The sequence below is a fragment of the Halichoerus grypus genome, chromosome 6 (assembly GCF_964656455.1).
Source record: "Halichoerus grypus chromosome 6, mHalGry1.hap1.1, whole genome shotgun sequence".
NCBI lineage: Eukaryota > Metazoa > Chordata > Mammalia > Carnivora > Phocidae > Halichoerus > Halichoerus grypus.
Genome location: NC_135717.1, coordinates 14,575,501 through 14,595,563, shown reverse-complemented (window position 1 = coordinate 14,595,563; position 20,063 = coordinate 14,575,501).

The following is a 20,063-nucleotide window of genomic DNA, read 5'->3' as shown; positions in this document are numbered from 1 at the left end:
CTAACAATGCCAATTAGATCTTCAAATTTACCCAGTTGAATTTTGTTTCTTAACACTTCCCAGGGGAAGGTGGAGGGAACGGTCAGGCATATGGGTTTTAGTGGGGGCGGGAGGGGGGAGGCGAAACGTGCAGATCATTGTCTTAAGTTCTACTCAAAGCCTCAAGGAGACCTGAGGTCACCTGAGGAGACGACATAACGGGAAGAGGAGAAGGCCTGCTCATGAAGGCCCAGCGGGGAGTGGCGGGGCCGAGAAGGAAGGGTCAGTTGACTGGGGAGGGTCAGGGGACAAACCAGCCGGTGGAGGGCGAATCAAGACTAGACTGGTCAACCGTGGTGAGGCCAGTGAGCCGTGACCAAGGAGCATAACAAAAAACGCCCTTTGGACGGGGGTCATCCTCGTCCTGATCAACACTCTGAGTGGAGTGCTGGCCCCGAGTGGAAGGTTCCGAAGGACTTTTAACGACAAGAAGTTTATGATATAATGCTAAGTCTGAAACACAAAATACAAAATCCCGGTCATCTTAATTACGTAAAGATCGTATGAAGCCACACACGACCGAATATGTATTATTTTAAGAGAATAACACAGTCAAAGGTATGAGAAAACAATATTTTCTACTTCTTTTTGAAGTAAATTGCTAAGTTTTTTCCTTAAATCTTGAAATCGAAACCCTCCTATAGTTGGAGTTAAATATATATTCAAAACAATGTATTTTGTTAGCAGAAAGATTAATCTTTTTCTGTTGTTCTTTCAGTGTGCTGGGTTGTTTCTCTCACTTTTTATTGAAATACAAATTGAGCTCTTCCTGGGGTACGATTGATTTACTACAAGGTGGCAGTGACTAATCTTGCTGGCTATTGGCCCACTTAGTGCTTTTGTCTCTTACCATTTCTTTTCTTTTTTCTTTTTCCCTTTCTTTTATTTTTTAAATTTATTTATGTATTTATTTGACAGAGAGAGACAGCGAGAGAGGGAACACAAGCAGGGGGAGTGGGAGAGGGAGAAGCAGGCTTCCCGTGGAGCAGGGAGCCCGATGGAGGGCTCAATCCCAGAACCCTGGGATCATGACCTGAGCCGAAGGCAGACACTCAACGACTGAGCCACCCAGGTGCCCCCATTTCTTTTCATTTAATGTAATGAAGCATGTTATCTTCATGCCTCAGTTTTGAAGATGTTTGGTACAATGCTGTAAATCTGTTGCATTTTCTGGATTAAGAAAATCCTCTCGTGTGGAAGGAACCCTGTGCATTAGGTTTCTTCTCATGGATTTCAGGAATCTTGGTCTTGATGTTAGAGAAGAAGAAAAACCCCTAGGGGCCTCAGACCTCAACAGAAGGCAAGATGTTCACAACCGGCTGTGAGCGAAAGGACTCACTTCTGGGTGAGAAAAGACAATCTGAACAAGCAGTCATTCTGCAAGCCCTTCTCTAGGTTTTGCAAATTCTTATCAGGATGCGGTGAAGCCCCAGATAATGCCTTCACCTTCCTCCTAATTGAGGAAGCTAGTTAAATTTATACTCTGATTATTGGCTCAGAAGAAGTGGGATAAAATAACCTGGTCTGTTGAAAAGTCGAAATGTTCTTTTCAACAACTGGGCCCCCACCTCCCCTCTCCTACAAGGAAGAGCCTGTGTCCCCCGATCTGCCTGGGCTGGCCCTGGACATGGGGACCCCTGCTCAGAAGGGAGTTAGGAAATGCCAGTCTCACCAGCAAAGGGGTAAGTGAGGGCCGGGGGCATCCCCCCCAGTCCGGTTCACTCTGAGCCGTGGGGTACACGTGACGGGAGGGGATACATCTGGGCTGCTAAAAGGTCACCTGAGGCCCATGTTGAGGGCGTTTGGGCACATCTGGGCTTAGCGGGAGTCAGGTGGTGATGTCTGCAGCACCACGGGATGTGGCCTTGGAAGTCTTGCCACTTATTGAGTGCTCACAGAATAGGAGTTCTTGGGGAAAGGCCCCAAGGCCTCTGGGACATTGGGATTGGCTTGCTCTGACTTGTCTCTGACCCGGACCCTTCCCCGGTGACCAGAAATCAGCGCTCCTGCTGTAACACAATTCACTTCTGCTCCCCAGGGCCTGGCGGGGAGCTGGGGTTCAGTAAGAGAAGCAAGGCCCTCTGAGTCGGGTAGAACCTGGAGGCGAGAGCTGGGAAGATAAGCCCAGAGGGGAAGGCATGGCCACATCCGTGGATAGGCCACGGTAGCATGTTGTCATTCAGCGTGGCTGATGGAAGCCCAGCGATGGTCCTCTGGGTGATGCGCTCTATTTAGCCATCAGTTTGCAAACGGTGCTGGTGGAACATAATCATAGAAATTATAACAGTGGTCACTACCTGAGCCTCGCCTGTATACCAGCCCTGTGCGTGACCTACGTCCTCCAGACTTGGGCTTTAAGTGACGGGCACTGGTCAGAACCAGAACTCTGTGCCTCACCTCAAACTCCATCCCCCTCCTTCTGTCCAGCCACCAGACAGGCTGCCAGAAGGAGGGTTCTAGAATGCAGATCTAGAGGGTTCTAGAATCCACGTCCCTTCCACCTAAACCCTTCTAGGGCTCCTTCAAGCCCCCTAGGCAAGTCCAGACTCCTCCGCTTGACCCCGGGGCCTGCCTGCGCTCTGAGCTCTGTTCTCTGACACAACTGACTGACTGGTCCCACGGAGTGGCTTGCAGCTCTGGAAGCTTCACTCCCGCCGCTGCTTCTGTCTGTCGTTCCCATCCTCACCTCCAACCCTCAGCCTGCTCCTCAGTTTCTAAACTCAGACTTCTGACTTTGTCACTTGTGATTCACTGGATTCAGATGACGTCATGGGCTTGCTGGCTCAAGTATACATTTGCCTTGATTTTTGTTCACCGGAGGCAACAAAGCACAGAGCTTTTCACCATATCTGCATAATGCATAGCATTGGAGTATATGATGGAGTGAGCTGTTACCTTGGAAGCAGAGCGTCCTTATATCCTGTTACTCCGTGGTCGGGGCCAGAGCCTTGGGGAAGGGTGTGATGCCCCCCAAAGCAGAGGAGCAAGCCTGCACAAGCTCTAGCAGCCGGCCCACGAGTCCTGACCTCTGGGTTTATGTTCGAGCCACAGAACATTTTTATTCCCTTTGTACTTGACTTGAAATAATTGATGGTTGGAAACAAAACATGGACCATATTTTAATAAATTTTAAGATTGAGGTGGTTTTGTCTTTTCATTTTTCTAAATGAGTGGTAGGTAGGGAAAATCTTTGTTTATACCGTAGAGAACCAAACTGCTCCCACAGGCATGAAAGCATGAATCAGCATGCTCTCTGCTACCAGTAGCAGAATTACCCACTAAACGTGGTTTTAAACAATAAGCATTTTTATTGTCTCATATGAACAATCTGGAAGCAGGTGGTCCCCAGGTTGGATGTAAAGAGGAAGAATCAGGCACCTGGGTGGCTCAGTCAGTTGAGCGTCTGACTCTTGATTTTGGCTCAGGTCATGATCTCAGGGTCATGAGATCGATCGAGCCCCACATCCAGCTCCCGCTCAGCAGGGAGTCTGCTTGAGAGTCTCTGTCCCTCTTCCTCTGCCCCTCCCCCTGTTCTGCTCATGCTCTCTCTCTTTAGCCAAAAATAAATAAAATCTTTAAAAAAATAAAAATAAATAAAGGTGAAGAATCAAAGACCCAGACACATTCCAATCTTTCCACTGCATCATTTTGAACACGTTGGCTTTTGTCTTCAGGCTGTTTGCCCCCATGGTCTCAAGATGGCTGCCACAGCTCCAGGCATCACACTTTCCATCGTGTTCAAAGACAGGAAGGAAAAGGACAAGGAAGAGAGCTCTCTCAAGTTGCTCTATAAATCAAGGAGGGGGAAAAAAAACTCCCTCTGAGACTTCTCTTTAACTCTTTATTAACCATAAATGGGTCACCTGGCAAACCTCAGTTACAAAAGAAGCTGAGAGCACAAGTATCTGGCATTTTCAGCCTCCATCGAGGGAGGTGGGGTCTATTAGGAGAGGAGAACATGGACAACAACTCCATTTGCCACAGAGGATATATTCTTGCCTGTGCGATTCATCTCTCCACCAATCAGGAATGGAGCACCTGCTCAGTGCCAGGGTCCTGCTCTGGGGGCTGGAAGAGGAGATTCACATCGTAAGACTTGGTCCCTGCCTGGCTCAGCCGAGGACGGAAGCAGTACCCATGAACCAGAGATGAAAATTCAGCAAGGTAAATCCAAAATACTCTTGGAACCTGGGAGCAGGACCGAGACACCAGCTTGGTCTTAGAGAATTGAGAGCTTCACAGAGGATGTGACATTTGAGCTGTGTCTTGAAGGATGAATAGGAGTTTACCAGAACAAGAACGCAAGGAGAGGCCATTTCTGGCCAAGGCGGAGCGAAGTGCATCCAGAGCGCCCCGAAAGACTGCTTTTGCTCTACCGACCACGACCATCTCTGCTCGGGATTCAACCACCGCCACCCTCGTCCTGGCTCTGAAGGAGCTCCACCCTTTCTCGGAGCTGTTCTTAGAGCACCAGGGACTTGTGCTCATTCCACTGATTCTTCATTCAGAGGGACATGAAGTTCTTCCGGCCTGCAGTGAGTGGTCTGGGCTCCTGTGTGGGGCCTTGCTTCCTTGTGCAGCCCGTGGTGACACCCCCACTTTTGGGGGATGCACTGGCTCCCACCCACTGTAGCAGGGGGGTCTGCACTCAGCCTACCCCCGTCTCGGCCCTGAGATTGGCCATATGACCCGGGGGGCATGGACCACCTCCGTGGGCATGGTGATGTGTCCCGATGTGAGCAGGACTCAGGCTGAGCCAATTGAAGAGCCTCCCTGGGTTTCTGCACAGAAGCTGGAAGAATAGCCTGCTTTTCCTCTTTGGGCATAACCTGTAAGGATGAAAGCTCAGAGCTGCCAGCTCCCTGGTCCCAGGCAGCCTGCAGAGGCTGATCTGAGGGGCACATGGTCTGTCTGGGCTCGATCCACATATCCAGGGTTTCCCATGCACCCCAGTCATGGGACCGACGGAGCACCTGGTTTTACTTGGGGTCATCGGAGCTGGTTTTAGCATTTGCCGTTGAGTCTTGGCGAATGCAACAGCGCATCATCGGTGCACGCCTGCATCTGCTGCTTGGCTGCTGCCTCTCCCGGGACTTAGTGTCCCTGACCCAGCGATGCCCTCTCTTTGGTCCTGCTGAGGCTGGTTGCAGGAAGAAGCACACCTGCGAGGCCTGCCTTGGCATCTCTGCTCCCAGTTCTCTAGAACCTTTCCTCCGTGGCCCCTTTCACGTCAAGCCATCGAACGGCTCCTGTGGGCCCAGCAGTCCGGAGCTGCTTTGCTGTGGGCCAGTGTCGCTCCCAGCTACGCGGGGACTCCGTGCCACCCATGGAGGTCCCCCGGGGGCTGGCAGAGCCCGCTGCAGGTCACAAAGCTGCCTCCACCTTTTCGGTCCCTTGGGATGGAGCGCTCACACCTTCCCCGTGCTTGGGGTGCATGGCACATGGGCTGGGGCACGGAGGTGCGGGCAAACTCAGCAATTGTACCACGTCTGGTGTCCAGAGCTCCCCTCCCCAGGCACCCCCCAGCCCCCCAGCCGTGGTTCCTCCAAGCCTTCATCAGCCAGAGTCTCCTATAACCAGGGAGCTCACTGCTCTGCTCCACATTCTCTTCTCCTGAATGAAATGCCCTCCTGAGTTCTACCCCTGGGACCAGCCCATGAGCCCAATCTAGCCTGCCACCTATTTTTGTACAGCTGCAAGCTAAGAATGGTTTTTATGTTTTTAATGGTTGGAAAAAATAAAACCCAGAAGAATATTTCATGACATGTGAAAATTATATGAAACTCCAATTTCTGTGTCCGTAAATGAAGATGTATTGGACCTTGCGTCACCTGACCCCTGCGCATTGTCGGTGGCTGCTTTTCACAGGAGGAGCGGTTGTGACAGAGACCATATGGCCCTAGATTATTTACCATTTCCAGAAAGAGTTGGCAGACCCTGCTCTGTCCTGTCCCTTTGGCTTTCTGGTGACTTCTGTTCCACCCGAATTCCCAGAGAAAGGAACAGTCGTGCTGCTGGTACGTGGGGACTTGGAGTTTACAAGGGACATAAGAGAGGCTTGCTTCCTCTCTGACAGCTCAATACCAAAGAAATCCCTCTTTGTGCTGACATTTCGGAGGTCCGAGGGGACTAGGGGACTTCTTACGGGTCGCCTGGGCTTCTGACGCCCTTCAAAGGACAGCATATGTCAGTATGTGCTTCAGACACAGAGGCCGACTCCAGGCCAGCCATGGGCTACTGTTCTTCTACCGTGTTCCTCGGCACCGGCCTTTGGGGTCCCTGCCTGGCGCCATGAAGGAAAGCCCCCATCCTCCCCTTTCCTGGGCCAGCTGTCGTGTGTACCTTGCTGTGAGGATTCAGGAAACTAACTGGGACCTTGAGCCAAGATGTCTTCGCGGCCACCATGGCAAGCTGCAAACGCCCGGGCTCCGCCAAAATCAGCCTTGCGTTAGCAGAAGATGGGGAGGTGCTGCCTCAGTGGCCACCTCCTTGGATGGACATAGGAGAAGGGATACCTGAGAACTTTTTGGACCAGTGAGAGGACAGCCCCTTCCATTCTTTCCTGGCCAAGTCACGCCTTATAGAAGGTGCACTGGAGAAGCAAGAATGCACAGAGTGGGGAGGAGCAGGGATGCAGCTCGGTGTGAGGCTTGATGCACGTCTCAAAATCCTGCAGGGAAGAGGGGAGTCCACTGTGTGGCCAGGACAGGGTGGCCCAGAAAGCTGGGAACCCGACGTAACTCCTTCGAAGGCCAGGATGGCGAGATCACCCAACAGGGCCTATAGAACACTCAGATTGTTGGGTGCTGACTTGTCCGCAGTCCTGAAAGTCAGGAAGGTTTGGTACCTCCCTGTCCCCCGGCCTTCCCTTCCCCATCGCGGGTTACCCAAGTACAAAATGCTGAGCTTGTGATGGGGGAGGCCCTACCAGCGTCTGGCTGCTGGAGATTGCTGGTGTTGCTCACCCACAAGGCTGTCGCCATGCCAGGCCGTCTGGTTTCCCGAGCAGGCGTTTTCCTTACCCCACCCAGTCTCCCCTGCCCCCGGCTCCCCTGCCCCCCGCCCAACACCTCCTCTCGAGGCCCTTCTCTTGCAGGACGCAGGACGCAGGACAGTGGTCAGGAGTCAGCTGTCTGCCCTTGTGCGATTTCCTGGGTACTTGCCAAGGTAAACCTCTTCCATGGTCCTCCTGATTCTCTACTCATGGCTGGCCGCTCCGGGGACTCTTCGCGTTCTTTTCTGGCTTCTTAAATAGTGCTTTTGTTACGAAAAATCAAACACGATGTCCAATGAATGGTTTAAGTTCCTCAAAGTCTAAAATGGTTTAACCAGGAGGACTTTTCTCTCATAAATTATTTGAAGGAAGATTAGCTTGAATGATATATCAGCTGGGAGGGATTTCACTAAAACACTAACTTAACAGCCTCCCCACCGCTCCTGGGGGCGGGGGCGGGTATAATTATTCAACGGGATAACGTGTACTCATACACTTTACAGGACAAACTGTTTACAGTAAGGGCATTTGTCCCTGGAACTCCTTTCTTGGCCTGTTCCAGTGAGTAATGAGGGGCCCCTCTTCTGGAGTTCCTTTAGCTCCTTGGTCCAGAGGGGACCGCTGGAGGTGATGTTGCAATCTGGCTTCTCCAGGACCAGTTGGCCACAAGTCTGTCTGGGTCTGACTGCAACTAATGCGCTGGGTGCAAGCCATTAAGTAGAGCCCCACCGGGCTCTTGTTTTAAAAGCCTATTATTTTAATTCCCAAAGCTTTTACAGGGAATGGGCAGCAAACAGAGCAATGGCAACGCACTCTGTCTGCCTTCTAATTATGACAATTCGTGACTCAGACTCTCAAATTGGTTATTTCTTTGGCCACTCTTCCCAGCATCCCCTCCAAAAAGAGTCAGCCAGAGGAGGGGATGCTGATGTAAAGCATCAGATTGCAAACCTTGCTGCAGGGGGAGGAATATTAATGGTGTTTGCAGCAGGGCAGAGTGGGGGGGGGAGGATTAAAATATATTTCATTCAAAACCAGGAGAAATCACATCAACCCTCATCCCCGCACACTCACTTGACTGTATTCTGTTTACTAAAGCTCATGTCTGTTTATTTAGTTTTATTGGAAAATTAGAAAAGACCAAAACAGCATTGCCCCACACAAACACACCTAAAAAGAAAATCACGTGGGTGTGTATAATGCTTGTCGACGTTTCCTCATTAAGGACCATTTCCCAGCCTGATGGGATCCCGGCACGTTTCCCAGAGCACCCAGGGGTGGGCAAGCCCCCTCTGCCTGGGGTGCTGTGCTCCCCACCACCCTCCCTCTATTGATAAAAGCTGTCAAAGAAACTTCTCCATTTCAGGAGCCCTGATCCCACCCCTCCCTGTTTCAGGTTTCCCCCAAATAACAGCAGGAAGTTGTTCTCTAAAAGTGAGTTTTGTCATCCCCATTCTGATGAGCAAAAGGGCGAGGTGAAGAACCCCCCTTTGTCACCTCCAGTGACCCCCCCCCCCGCTGCGTCTACTCCAGCCTGGCTTCGCTCCCAGCCGTGCCACCTCATCGGGCCCCGCACACTCCCCAGGGACCACCCCAACCGAATCCATGCACCGCCCTCATCCCTCCTGATACGGAGTTTGGCCCCCGTTCCCCCTACCTTCCCCTACCTGGTGTCCTGGCCCCGCCTGCCTGCTTCCCCAGCCTTCTCCCTCCCTCTCCGTCCCCGACCACCGTGGCTTCAGTGGCCCGCCCCCCTGGCCCACTCAGGTCTTGCTCACCCTGCTTTCTCCTCTGAACCACAAGCCTGTTTATGCAGCGGCTGGAGATGCCCACCGGCTCCTCACCCTTGGCCAGTCTGCTCTTGAAGGTTCCTGAAGGGTCCCCGTCTAGCCTACGACTCTGGACCCTGGCCACATCCTCGCTTGCTCTGCTGTCCCTCATGGCCGCTGCCGCCACCTGTGGTCAGGCCCTTCTCTCCCTGGCCTGGGTTTTGCAAGTCTCCCCACTGCACTCGCTGCTTCTGGGCCAGGGGTCCCCACACTAGTAGTGATCATGCATCCCTATCAGAAAAAATTCTAGCAGGCACTGCTGGGACATGCATGTGAATTTACACACTGTGTGCATAAACCATCTGCTAACAAGCTATAAAACCTTCACCAGAGCAGGGGCGCCTGGGTGGCTCAGTCGGTTAAGCGGCTGCCTTCGGCTCGGGTCATGATCCTGGGGTCCTGGGATGGAGTCCCGCATCGGGCTCCCTGCTCTGCGGGGAGCCTGCTTCTCCCTCTCCCTCTGTCCCTCCCCCCTGCTTGTGCTCTCTCTCTCTCCCTCTGTCAAATAAACAAAATAAAAAAAACATTCACCAAAACACACATTTTAAAGGATGCAATACAAGATAGATAAAAATGCAAGTTCTAGTATTTTCTCTGGCAACCTGGGAATTCTCGCCCTACTTGGAGTCCTCTGGTCCAGGCTCTCGGCGCTCTAAGACCCGCCCTCTGCGATGTGCTCTGGGGCTGGAATGACCACAAACCGGGTTAAAGCAGCACACGTGGATTCTCCTACACTTCTGAAGGTCAGAAGTCTGAAACGGCTCCCCGGGGCCAGAACCCAGCTCCTTCTGGAGGCTCTAAGGAAGAACCCATTTCTTTGTCTTTTCCAGTTTCTAGAGCTGCTACCTGAGCTCATGGCCCCTTCCTCCACCTTCAAAGCCAGCAAGCAGTGTGGCAGCTTCGAGCCTCTCTACCCCCATCCTCACACCACCTTCTGCGGTGTACTCCCTCTCCGCCTCTCGCTCGTGATGATGGGGCCCCACCCAGACGACCCAGGACCATCTCCCCATCTCAAGACCCTTAACCTAATCACAACTGCAAAGCCCCTTTGGCCATGTAAGGAAACATTCACAGGCTCCAAGGATTAGGACACGGATATTTCCGGGTCCATAAGGACCTCTTACACCCCCCCTGCAGCTTCTAAACATGCTGCCGCCACACCCCGTTTTCTCTGGCCCTCCACTGCCAGCAATCAGCAGGCATGCAAGGCCTTTCACAGTCTGGCTCTAGGCACCTTTTAAACCACATCTCCCACCACTACTTCCTCCTTCCTTCTCCACCCCCTAACATACAGGGCCCAGCCACCCATGATTATACTTTATGTTCTAGCAATACATGCTTGGAGTCCTCCCAACAAGGCCCTGCATGTACAGGTGTTCAGGTTGCGCACTGAATAAGCAGCTGTGTGTAAGGAGGTTCACATCATGGACATACGCTAATTTATACAGAAAAACAGAGGCTTTCCAAAACTTCCCTCCCATGTAAACCTTCACAGGTACACACTCAGGGGAGCTCACAATAAAATCCCTAACTGACTTTTAAATTATACAATGGCGGTGTCTTTCCTAGTTTGTACATATGGGTTGCACAGCTGGTGGCAGCCCTGCCCTCAAACGCAGAGCAGTTTTATCCCTGCCTTTGCACTTGCTGTACCCTTCACTTTGAGCGCTCTCTCACCCTTCCCCTTTCTCGATTGCCTATTCACCTTTCAATACCCGGCCAAGACATATGGCCCCTCAGAGGCCCTCCGCGCTGCCACCTGAGGGGACTGCCCCTTTCTGTGTGCCTACTTCTAGTGTTGTCCGTTGCACACGGGCTTGCGCTTTATTGGCTTAAACCAGACGCGAGCCCCTGAGTAGGGGCTGTCCCCTCCCCGCCTTCCTCTCAGCAGTACCTCTTGCAAAGCCGTAGAGCTCTCTGCGGGAGAATGACTGTAGGAATTCTTCCTTTTGGCAAGCTCACAAAATAACAGATTTCTAACTGCCCTAATTATCTTCCCTTCCCTCCTATTCAACCAGTTCTCGGAGCCCAAATATCTCATGAATACTTTTTAATGGACTCATTTATAAAATCATTCTCTTTTTTTAATAAGTCAGGGGTAACTTGCCACGTCCATTATTAATGGCCTCTTTCAAAATGCCTTCTTGGCACCTCTTTTGATTTTGAAAGGCCCTAAATGGTTTTTCTGAGTTTGAACAGAACCAATTCATCCTTTTGAGTTATACCAATCTGCAACGAGAACATTCTAAATGAGTCATAATATCTATATTGCAGTTTTCTTCAAAATATTTTAGTATCTGTGATACTTTTGTCCTGATATGTGGTGTCGGCAGTCCAGGGTCCCCTGTTAAGTGACGACGGCTCCCGGGGGTCTAGAAGACTTCAGATTATTTGTCTTGTTGTCGGCATTCACTGCCCCCCGCTGGGCCCCTCACTTCAGCTCCCTCCCTGGTGCCGCCGCCCATATGCGAGGAGCAGACTTCTTCTGCCCCATCCCACAGGCTTCAAGCTTGGCTATTGGACTGACTTTGGCCAATGGCGTGTGAGCCGACAGCACATGCCAGCATATCCCATCAGAAGCTTTGAGAACTGATGAGTGTTTCTACCAGCTCTTTTCCTTCCCCTGCTTTGCCAAGAAAGGGGCCCATCCCAGACTAGAGCTGCCCCTTTGGCTTGTCTCCTTAGAATGATGAAGGCACTTGGACCAGAGCCACGGCCGAGTCAACCCGGAACATGAATAAGACACAGAAGTGTGTGCTTCAAGGTGCCCGCGGTTTTGGAGTTGCTCATCGCTGCAGCACAACGTGGCAAAAGCTGACTGATACACATGCTTAGCATCATGCAGAGTAGAAGGAGATTCACGTGTTTGAGAACTCTGCGGAGGTTTTCTTCCTAGCCCTTGGGATCATGGGACACCTGCTCGCTTTCTAAAAGAGGTCCGCCTTGAAGAAGACTCATGAAACCTCCAAAACGCCATTTCCTGTGGGATCATGTCTCCATCTGCAGCTTGGGTATTACCATATCAACACACATCCTGGGACAGGAGCTGGACCACCCTCGAACGGCATCGGGTAAGAATTTTCCCTTCCTCCTCTGGCCTCGGCCACCTCACCTTATCTTCTGTGGCTTTATTATCTATGGTGACAATGAAGGTAACATGTTCTAAGACATAAGGGAGTGGAGACCTGGGGGTCTGCTTATTTATGAGGAAACGTTGCCGGACCTACCGCTCGCCAGAAGCAAAGGGGAGAAAAGGTTACTCAGAGAAGGTTCAGTTGCAAGGAGCTTGCATACATGTGGGGCTCCAGAGCGCTCCCCCAAATCCACACATAGCAGCAGCTTCTGGGTGGTACTTGTTGGACGTGTGACTTGATAGGGGGTCCGCCCTGAGTGTCACTAGGGTCACTCACATCTTGGAACCAGCAGCCCCAGATGCTCTGATGGATCATGTCTGTTTTGAGGTTGTTGAATCTAAACCAGGACAAACCACTTGTATCTCTGTCAAGAAGGATCTGGCAAGTGCATCCTTTCCTTCTTGCGCAGAATTGGTTTTCGTTGTCGATTTGCATCACCCAAGAGATATACCTGGACTTTTTAAAGGAGAAGTTTCAACACTGGGCTTTGGAAAGAAATGCCCTGCTAACTTTCTACGCTCACACCTGACTCAGAACAAAACCAGGGCAGATGGGAGCGAAGACTTGTGCTGCGTGAATGCATCCTGGGCTGGAGACCTTGGCTTTGAGGCGGCCCCGGAGGTGTGAAGCAACGTAGGCCAGCAGGGTAGTTGTACCAGTCAGGGTTCTCAAGAGAAAGAGAGCCAACAGGAGATTAAATCTATTGATGGAGAGGAACAAGCTCATACAATTGTGGGGATTGGGATGGCCTGTGATCTGCTGCACGCAAGCCAGAGACCCAGGACAGCTGGTGGCGTCCTTCACTCCGAGTCTGAAGGCCTGAGAATCAAGGGGGCTCATGGGGGGAGTCCCAGTCTGTGGGCAGAAGACGAGAAATCCTAGCTTAACAGTGAGGCCAAAGGAAAGGGGGAGGGCGAATTCTTCCTTCCTCCACCTTTTGTTCTATTCAGACCCTCAGGGATTGGATGGTGCCACCCACATGGGGGAGGGCCATCTGCTTTGCTCAGTCCACGGATTCAGATGCTAACCTTATCCAGAAACACCCTTACAGACACACCCAGGAATAATTAATCTGGACACCAGTGAGGTTGACACATAAAATTAACCATCACTGCAGGGAAGCCCGAAACAGATGCAGGTGGGCAGGTGAGGTAATGCCAGGAGCCTGGGAGGACATGGGGATGCTGGGTTCCCACCTGCGGAGTCCTGAAGCAGCTGGAAGCACACGGCCCCAGGGAAGGGGCACGAGGCCTTAACAATGTGGTCGCAGGGTCCTCCATTGTCAGCTGGACCTGCCTGGAGTGCTAGGAGAGAAACCAAGGCAGACTTCCTGAGGGCAGCTTTGCACTGGACAAAAGTACTGGGGAGGGTAGGGGGAGGGCCCTGTGACTTGTGAGCCCTGGGGCCCCCACAGCTGTCCCCAGAATGTTGGGAGGCAGAAGCTCTGGTAGAGCAGTCCTTTCCAGCCTCCCCTGCTGGCTTCCCTGGCTGTCACAGGTCTTCGTGGATTGTGTGGGGTGGCCCTTGCCTGGCCACCAGAGACACGAGGGAGGCTGCAGCTTCACAGCACCCCTCGACTCAGAGAGTCTACCGGTTTCTCCCAATCTGGCAGCTCCATCCAACACTCTCCCGGGCTGTTATGATGTTCATTTCCTTCCAGGTACAAATGGAGATTAGATGGAATAAAATGCCCTAGAATTATTTGACGTTTTTCTCATTCGACTCCCAGCAGGCCTCTGATGATCTCCTCATTGCTGCGGAACAAAATGTGAAAACATTGATGGGGGATTTGGTCTCTGTCCTCCTCTTAGGCCAAAACCAAAGTGCCCCTTCAAGAGAGAATCTTTCTTATTTTCTCACAGATAGATGGATTCCATAAATTCATTGAAAGGCATCGAGTTATTTCTGAAGGAATACTAAGAGATTTTTTGTTCCTATTCATGATCAATTTCTATCAGTTTCGTCTAGTCTTTTCCTTGCGGGGAGATGTCTGCAGGAAGGTAGCATTCAAGCATCATGGCAATCATGGAGCTTTGACCATCCTGAGGTGGGCAAATGCATTCCAGGTTAGGAGTCCAAGTGAATGTTCTTGTCTCCCTTCCACGTGGAACAGGGGGTTGGTGTGGACATCGGAGGAATGCTGGTTTGCTTGGCTCTCTTAGAGCTTTGGAAAGAGCCCCTGCTATAGTTCTGTCTGCCTTAGGGGTAGCAACTCCTATCATCTCCTCCTCAAGCTCCTGAGTCTGGTTGAGGGGCAGGTACATCTCTGCCAGAGTAACCTAACAGACTTAAAATGGAAAGCAGGGCGATGAGAGTTAATAATGTTCCAATATTCTGGAGTTGTTTGCAAATGAGATATTCAATGAATTGAATATTTGAAGTTGAGGCGTGTGTGTGTGTGTGTGTGTGTGTGTGTGTGTGTGAGAGAGAGAGAGAGAGAGAAGGGGGGAAGGAGAGGGAGAGATTCTCTTAGGTCTATGGAATCTTCCCAATATAAATGCAATATTAACTTGTCTAGTAGCCATAGCACACAAAACACATGGGGATGGTAGGTAGAAAATGGAAGATTTAAAGCATTGGAAGGGACCCTTGAAGTGCTGGAACCCTGGCTGGAGCCAATGTTTTGGTTATTTCCACAGAACCCTAACCTCGGCGTGTCCCGTCCAGAATGGAAATCTTCTAGTGATGGAGACCTCACCACCACCACTCAGAGGCACACACCTTACAGGGATAAAACCACTAACCAAGAAATGCTTTTGGTTGAGTTGGAGTACACCTCTCCCAGTGGTCATCTGGAAGAACTGGTCCTGGTTCTCACCCCTGGGAAGTGTAGAGCCACTAGAAGCGTTCACTGAGGTTCCCTTCTCCTGTCTTCTCCAGACCAACACACCAGGCACTTCCAGCATTGCCCATATGATGAGAGCTCACATCCCTTCGGACTTCCGGCACATTCTGTCTCATCAGTCTCTAAGCAGGGCAGCCACTCTTTCCGTTTTGAGAACTTGAGGAGGAGCCTGTTTGGAAACCACAGGACCCTGCATTCTGTCGGGCAACAGCCCCCCTTGATTTCTCGACCACAGACATGTGCAAATAAGGGTTAGTGGCCAAGTGGCACACACGGGTCTGCTGAGGACTTCAGACTCCAGGAGGGGGACCCTGGTCCTTGAACTGAGGGCCTTGAAAACTGTTGTTAATGAATTTATTGAGATATAATTGACCTACAATAAATTGCACATATTTAAAGTGTACAGTTGGATAAATAAGACCTATGTATACATCCACGAAACTATCACCTCAGTCAGGATAGTGGACATGTCTGTCACCCACCAAAATTTTATTTATCCCTTTGTAAAGTGTCCTTCTCCCTCCCAGGTAATCACTATTCTGCTTCTGTCACTAAAGATTAATTTGCATTTTATACTGTTATATAAATGGAATCTTATGGGATGAGATGTGCCCCCCCCCCCTTTTTTTTTTGCTCTGGCTTATTTTACTTGGCATATTTATGTTGAGATCCATCCATGTTGTTGAATACATCATTATTCCTTTTGATTGCTGGTAGTATTCCATGGTATGGATATACCCCAGTTTGTTTTTCCTTTCACTTGTTTGGATTGTTTCCAGTTTGGGGCTATTACAAACAAAGATATTATGAACTTTCATATACAAATCTTTGTACGGACATATGCTATCTTTTCTCTTGGGAAAATATATAGAAATTGAATGGCTGGATCATAAAGAAGATATATATTAACTTTCAAGGAAAATGCCAACCTCTTTTCCATCTTAAATTTCTACCACTGGCATACAAGAGTTCTAGTTCCTCCACATCTATACCAGTATGTGGTTGTTTTAGCCATTTAATAGGTATGTAGTGGTATTTCACCATAGTTTTAATCTGCATTTCAGCAGTGATTAATGATGTTGAGCATCTTTTTATATGCTTGTTTGCCAACCACATGTATTTTTTTTTTAAGTTTTTTTTTTTTTTAATTTAAATAATCTCTACACCCACCATGGGGCTCAAACTCATGACCCTGAGATTGAGTTGCATGTTCTACTGACTGAGCCAGCCGGGTACCTCACACAAGTCTTCTTTGATGAAGTTCAAGTCTTTTTTTTTTTTTTTAAGATTTTATTTATTTATTTGACAGAGAGAGAGAGCCCAAGCAGGGGGAGCGTCAGGCAGAGGGAGAGGGAGAAGCAGACTCCCTGCTGAGCAGAGAGACCGATGCAGGGCTCAATCCCAGGACCCTGAGATCATGACCTGAGCCGAAGGCAGACGCTTAACTGACTGAGCCATCCAGGCACCTGAAGTTCAAGTCTTTTACCCATTTTTAAAAAGTGGGTTCTTTGCTCATTATTGAATTTTGAGAGTTCTCTGTACATTCTGGATACAAGTACTTTTTTTTTTTAATTTTTTTATTGTTATGTTAATCCTCATACATTACATCATTAGTTTTAGATGTAGTGTTCCATGATTCATTGTTTGTGCATAACACCCAGTGCTCCATGCAGAACGTGCCCTCCTCAATACCTATCACCAGGCTAACCCATCCTCCCCCCCGCCCCTAGAACCCTCAGTTTGTTTTTCAGAGTCCATCGTCTCTCATGGTTTGTCTACCGTTCCGATTTCCCCCCTTCATTCTTCCCCTCCTGCTATCTTCTTTTTTTTTTCTTAACATATATTGCATTATTTGTTTCATAGGTACAGATCTGAGATTCAAGTCTTGCACAATTCACAGCACTTACCAGAGCACATACCCTCCCCAGTGTCTATCACCCAGTCAGCCCATCCCTCCCACCCCACCCCCCACTCCAGCAACCCTCAGTTTGTTTCCTGAGATTAAGAATTTCTCATATCAGTGAGGTCATATGATACATGTCTTTCTCTGATTGACTTATTTCGCTCAGCATAATACCCTCCAGTTCCATCCACGTCATTGCAAATGGCAAGATCTCATTCCTTTTGATGGCTGCATAATATTCCATTGTATATATATACCACCTCTTCTTTATCCATTCATCTGTCGATGGACATCTTGGCTCTTTCCACAGTTTGGCTATTGTGGACATTGCTGCTATAAACATCGGGGTGCACGTACCCCTTCGGATCCCTACTTTTGTATCTTTGGGGTAAATACCCAGTAGTGCAATTGGTGGGTCATTCGGTAGCTCTATTTTCAACTTTTTGAGGAACCTCCATACTGTTTTCCAGAGTGGCTGCACCAGCTTGCATTCCCACCAACAGTGTAGGAGGGTTCCCCTTTCTCCGCATCCCTGCCAACATCTGTCATTTCCTGACTTGTTAATTTTAGCCATTCTGACTGGTGTGAGGTGGTATCTCATTGAGGTTTTGATTTGCATTTCCCTGATGCCGAGCGATGTTGAGCACTTTTTCATGTGTCTGTTGGCCATTTGGATGTCTTCCTTGGAAAAATGTCTGTTCATGTCTTCTGCCCATTTCTTGACTGGATTCTTTGTTCTTTGGGTGTTGAGTTTGATGAGTTCTTTATAGATTTTGGATACTAGCCCTTTATCTGATATGTCATTTGCAAATATCTTCTCCCATTCTGTCGGTTGTCTTTTGGTTTTGTTGACTGTTTCCTTTGCTTTGCAAAAGATTTTTTATCTTGATGAAGTCCCAATAGTTGATTTTTGCCCTTGCTTCCCTTGCCTTTGGCGATGTTTCTAGGAAGAAGTTGCTGCGGCTGAGGTCGAAGAGCTTGCTGCCTGTGTTCTCCTTTAGGATTTTGATGGACTCCTGTCTCACATTGAGGTCTTTCAACCATTTGGAGTCTATTTTTGTGTGTGGTGAAAGGAAATGGTCCAGTTTCATTCTTCTGCATGTGGCTATCCAGTTTTCCCAACACCATTTGTTGAAGAGACTGTCTTTTTTCCATTGGACATTCTTTCCTGCTTTGTCAAAGATTAGTTGACCATAGATTTGAGGGTCCATTTCTGGGCTCTCTATTCTGTTCCATTGATCTTTGTGTCTGTTTTTGTGCCAGTACCATACTGTCTTGATGATGACAGCTTTGTAATAGAGCTGGAAGTCCGGAATTGTGATGCCACCAGCTTTGCTTTTCTTTTTCAACATTCCTCTGGCTATTCGGGGTCTTTTCTGGTTCCATACAAATTTTAGGATTATTTGTTCCATTTCTTTGAAAAAAGTGGATGGTATTTTGATGGGGATTGCATTGAATGTGTAGATTGCTCTAGGTAGCATTGACATCTTCACAATATTTGTTCTTCCAATCCATGAGCATGGAACATTTTTCCATTTCTTTGTGTCTTCCTCAATTTCTTTCATGAGTATTTTATAGTTTTCTGAGTACAGATCCTTTGCCTCTTTGGTTAGATTTATTCCTAGGTATCTTATGGTTTTGGGTGTAATTGTAAATGGGATCGACTCCTTAATTTCTCTTTCTTCTGTCTTGTTGTTGGTGTATAGGAATGCCACTGACTTCTGTGCATTGATTTTATATCCTGCCACTTGACTGAATTCCTGTATGAGTTCTAGCAGTTTTGGGGTGGAGTCTTTTGGGTTTTCCACATAAAGTATCATATCATCTGCAAAGAGTGAGAGTTTGACTTCTTCTTTGCCGATTTGGATGCCTTTGATTTCTTTTTGTTGTCTGATTGCTGTGGCTAGGACTTCTAATACTATGTTGAATAGCAGTGGTGATAGTGGACATCCCTGCCACGTTCCTGACCTTAGGGGGAAAGCTCTCAGTTTTTCCCCATTGAGAATGATATTCGCTGTAGGTTTTTCATAGATGGCTTTTATGATATTGAGGTATGTACCCTCTATGCCTATACTCTGAAGAGTTTTGATCAAGAAAGGATGCTGTACTTTGTCAAATGCTTTTTCTGCATCTGTTGAGAGGATCATATGGTTCTTGTTCTTTCTTTTGTTAATGTATTGTATCACATTGATTGATTTGCGGATGTTGAACCAACCTTGCAGCCCAGGGATAAATCCCACTTGGTCATGGTGAATAATCCTTTTAATGTACTGTTGGATCCTATTGGCTAGTATTTTGGTGAGAATTTTTGCATCCATGTTCATCAGGGATATTGGTCTGTAATTCTCCTTTTTGATGGGGTCTTTGTCTGGTTTTGGGATCAAGGTAATGGTGGCCTCATAAAATGAGTTTGGAAGTTTTCCTTCCATTTCTATTTTTTGGAACAGTTTCAGAAGAATAGGTATTAATTCTTCTTTAAATGTTTGGTAGAATTCCCCTGCGAAGCCATCTGGCCCTGGGCTCTTGTTTGTTGGGAGATTTTTGATGACTGCTTCAATTTCCTTAGTGGTTATAGGTCTGTTCAGGTTTTCTATTTCTTCCTGGTTCAGTTTTGGTAGTTGATACACCTCTAGGAATGCATCCATTTCTTCCAGGTTATCTAATTTGCTGGCATAGAGTTGCTCATAATATGTTCTTATAATTGTTTGTATTTCTTTGGTGTTGATTGTGATCTCTCCTCCTTCATTCATGATTTTGTTGATTTGGGTCATTTCTCTTTTCTTTTTGATAAGTCTGGCCAGGGGTTTATCAATCTTGTTAGTTCTTTCAAAGAACCAGCTCCTTGTTTCGTTGATCTGTTCTACTGTTCTTTTAGTTTCTATGTCATTGATTTCTGCTCTGATCTTTATTATTTCTCTTCTCCTGCTGGGTTTAGGCTTTATTTGCTGTTCTTTCTCCAGCTCCTTTAGGTGTAGGGTTAGGTTGTGTACTTGAGACCTTTCTTGTTTCTTGAGAAAGGCTTGTATTACTATATACTTTCCTCTTAGGACTGCCTTTGCTGCATCCCAAAGATTTTGAACAGTTGTGTTTTCATTTTCATTGGTTTCCATGAATTTTTTAAATTCTTCTTTAATTTCCTGGTTGACCCATTCGTTCTTTAGTAGGATGCTCTTTAGCCTCCAAGTATTTGAGTTCTTTCCGACTTTCCTCTTGTGATTGACTTCTAGTTTCAAAGCATTGTGGTCTGAAAATAGGCAGGGAATGATCCCAATCTTTTGGTACCGGTTGAGACCTGATTTATGACCTAGGATGTGATCGA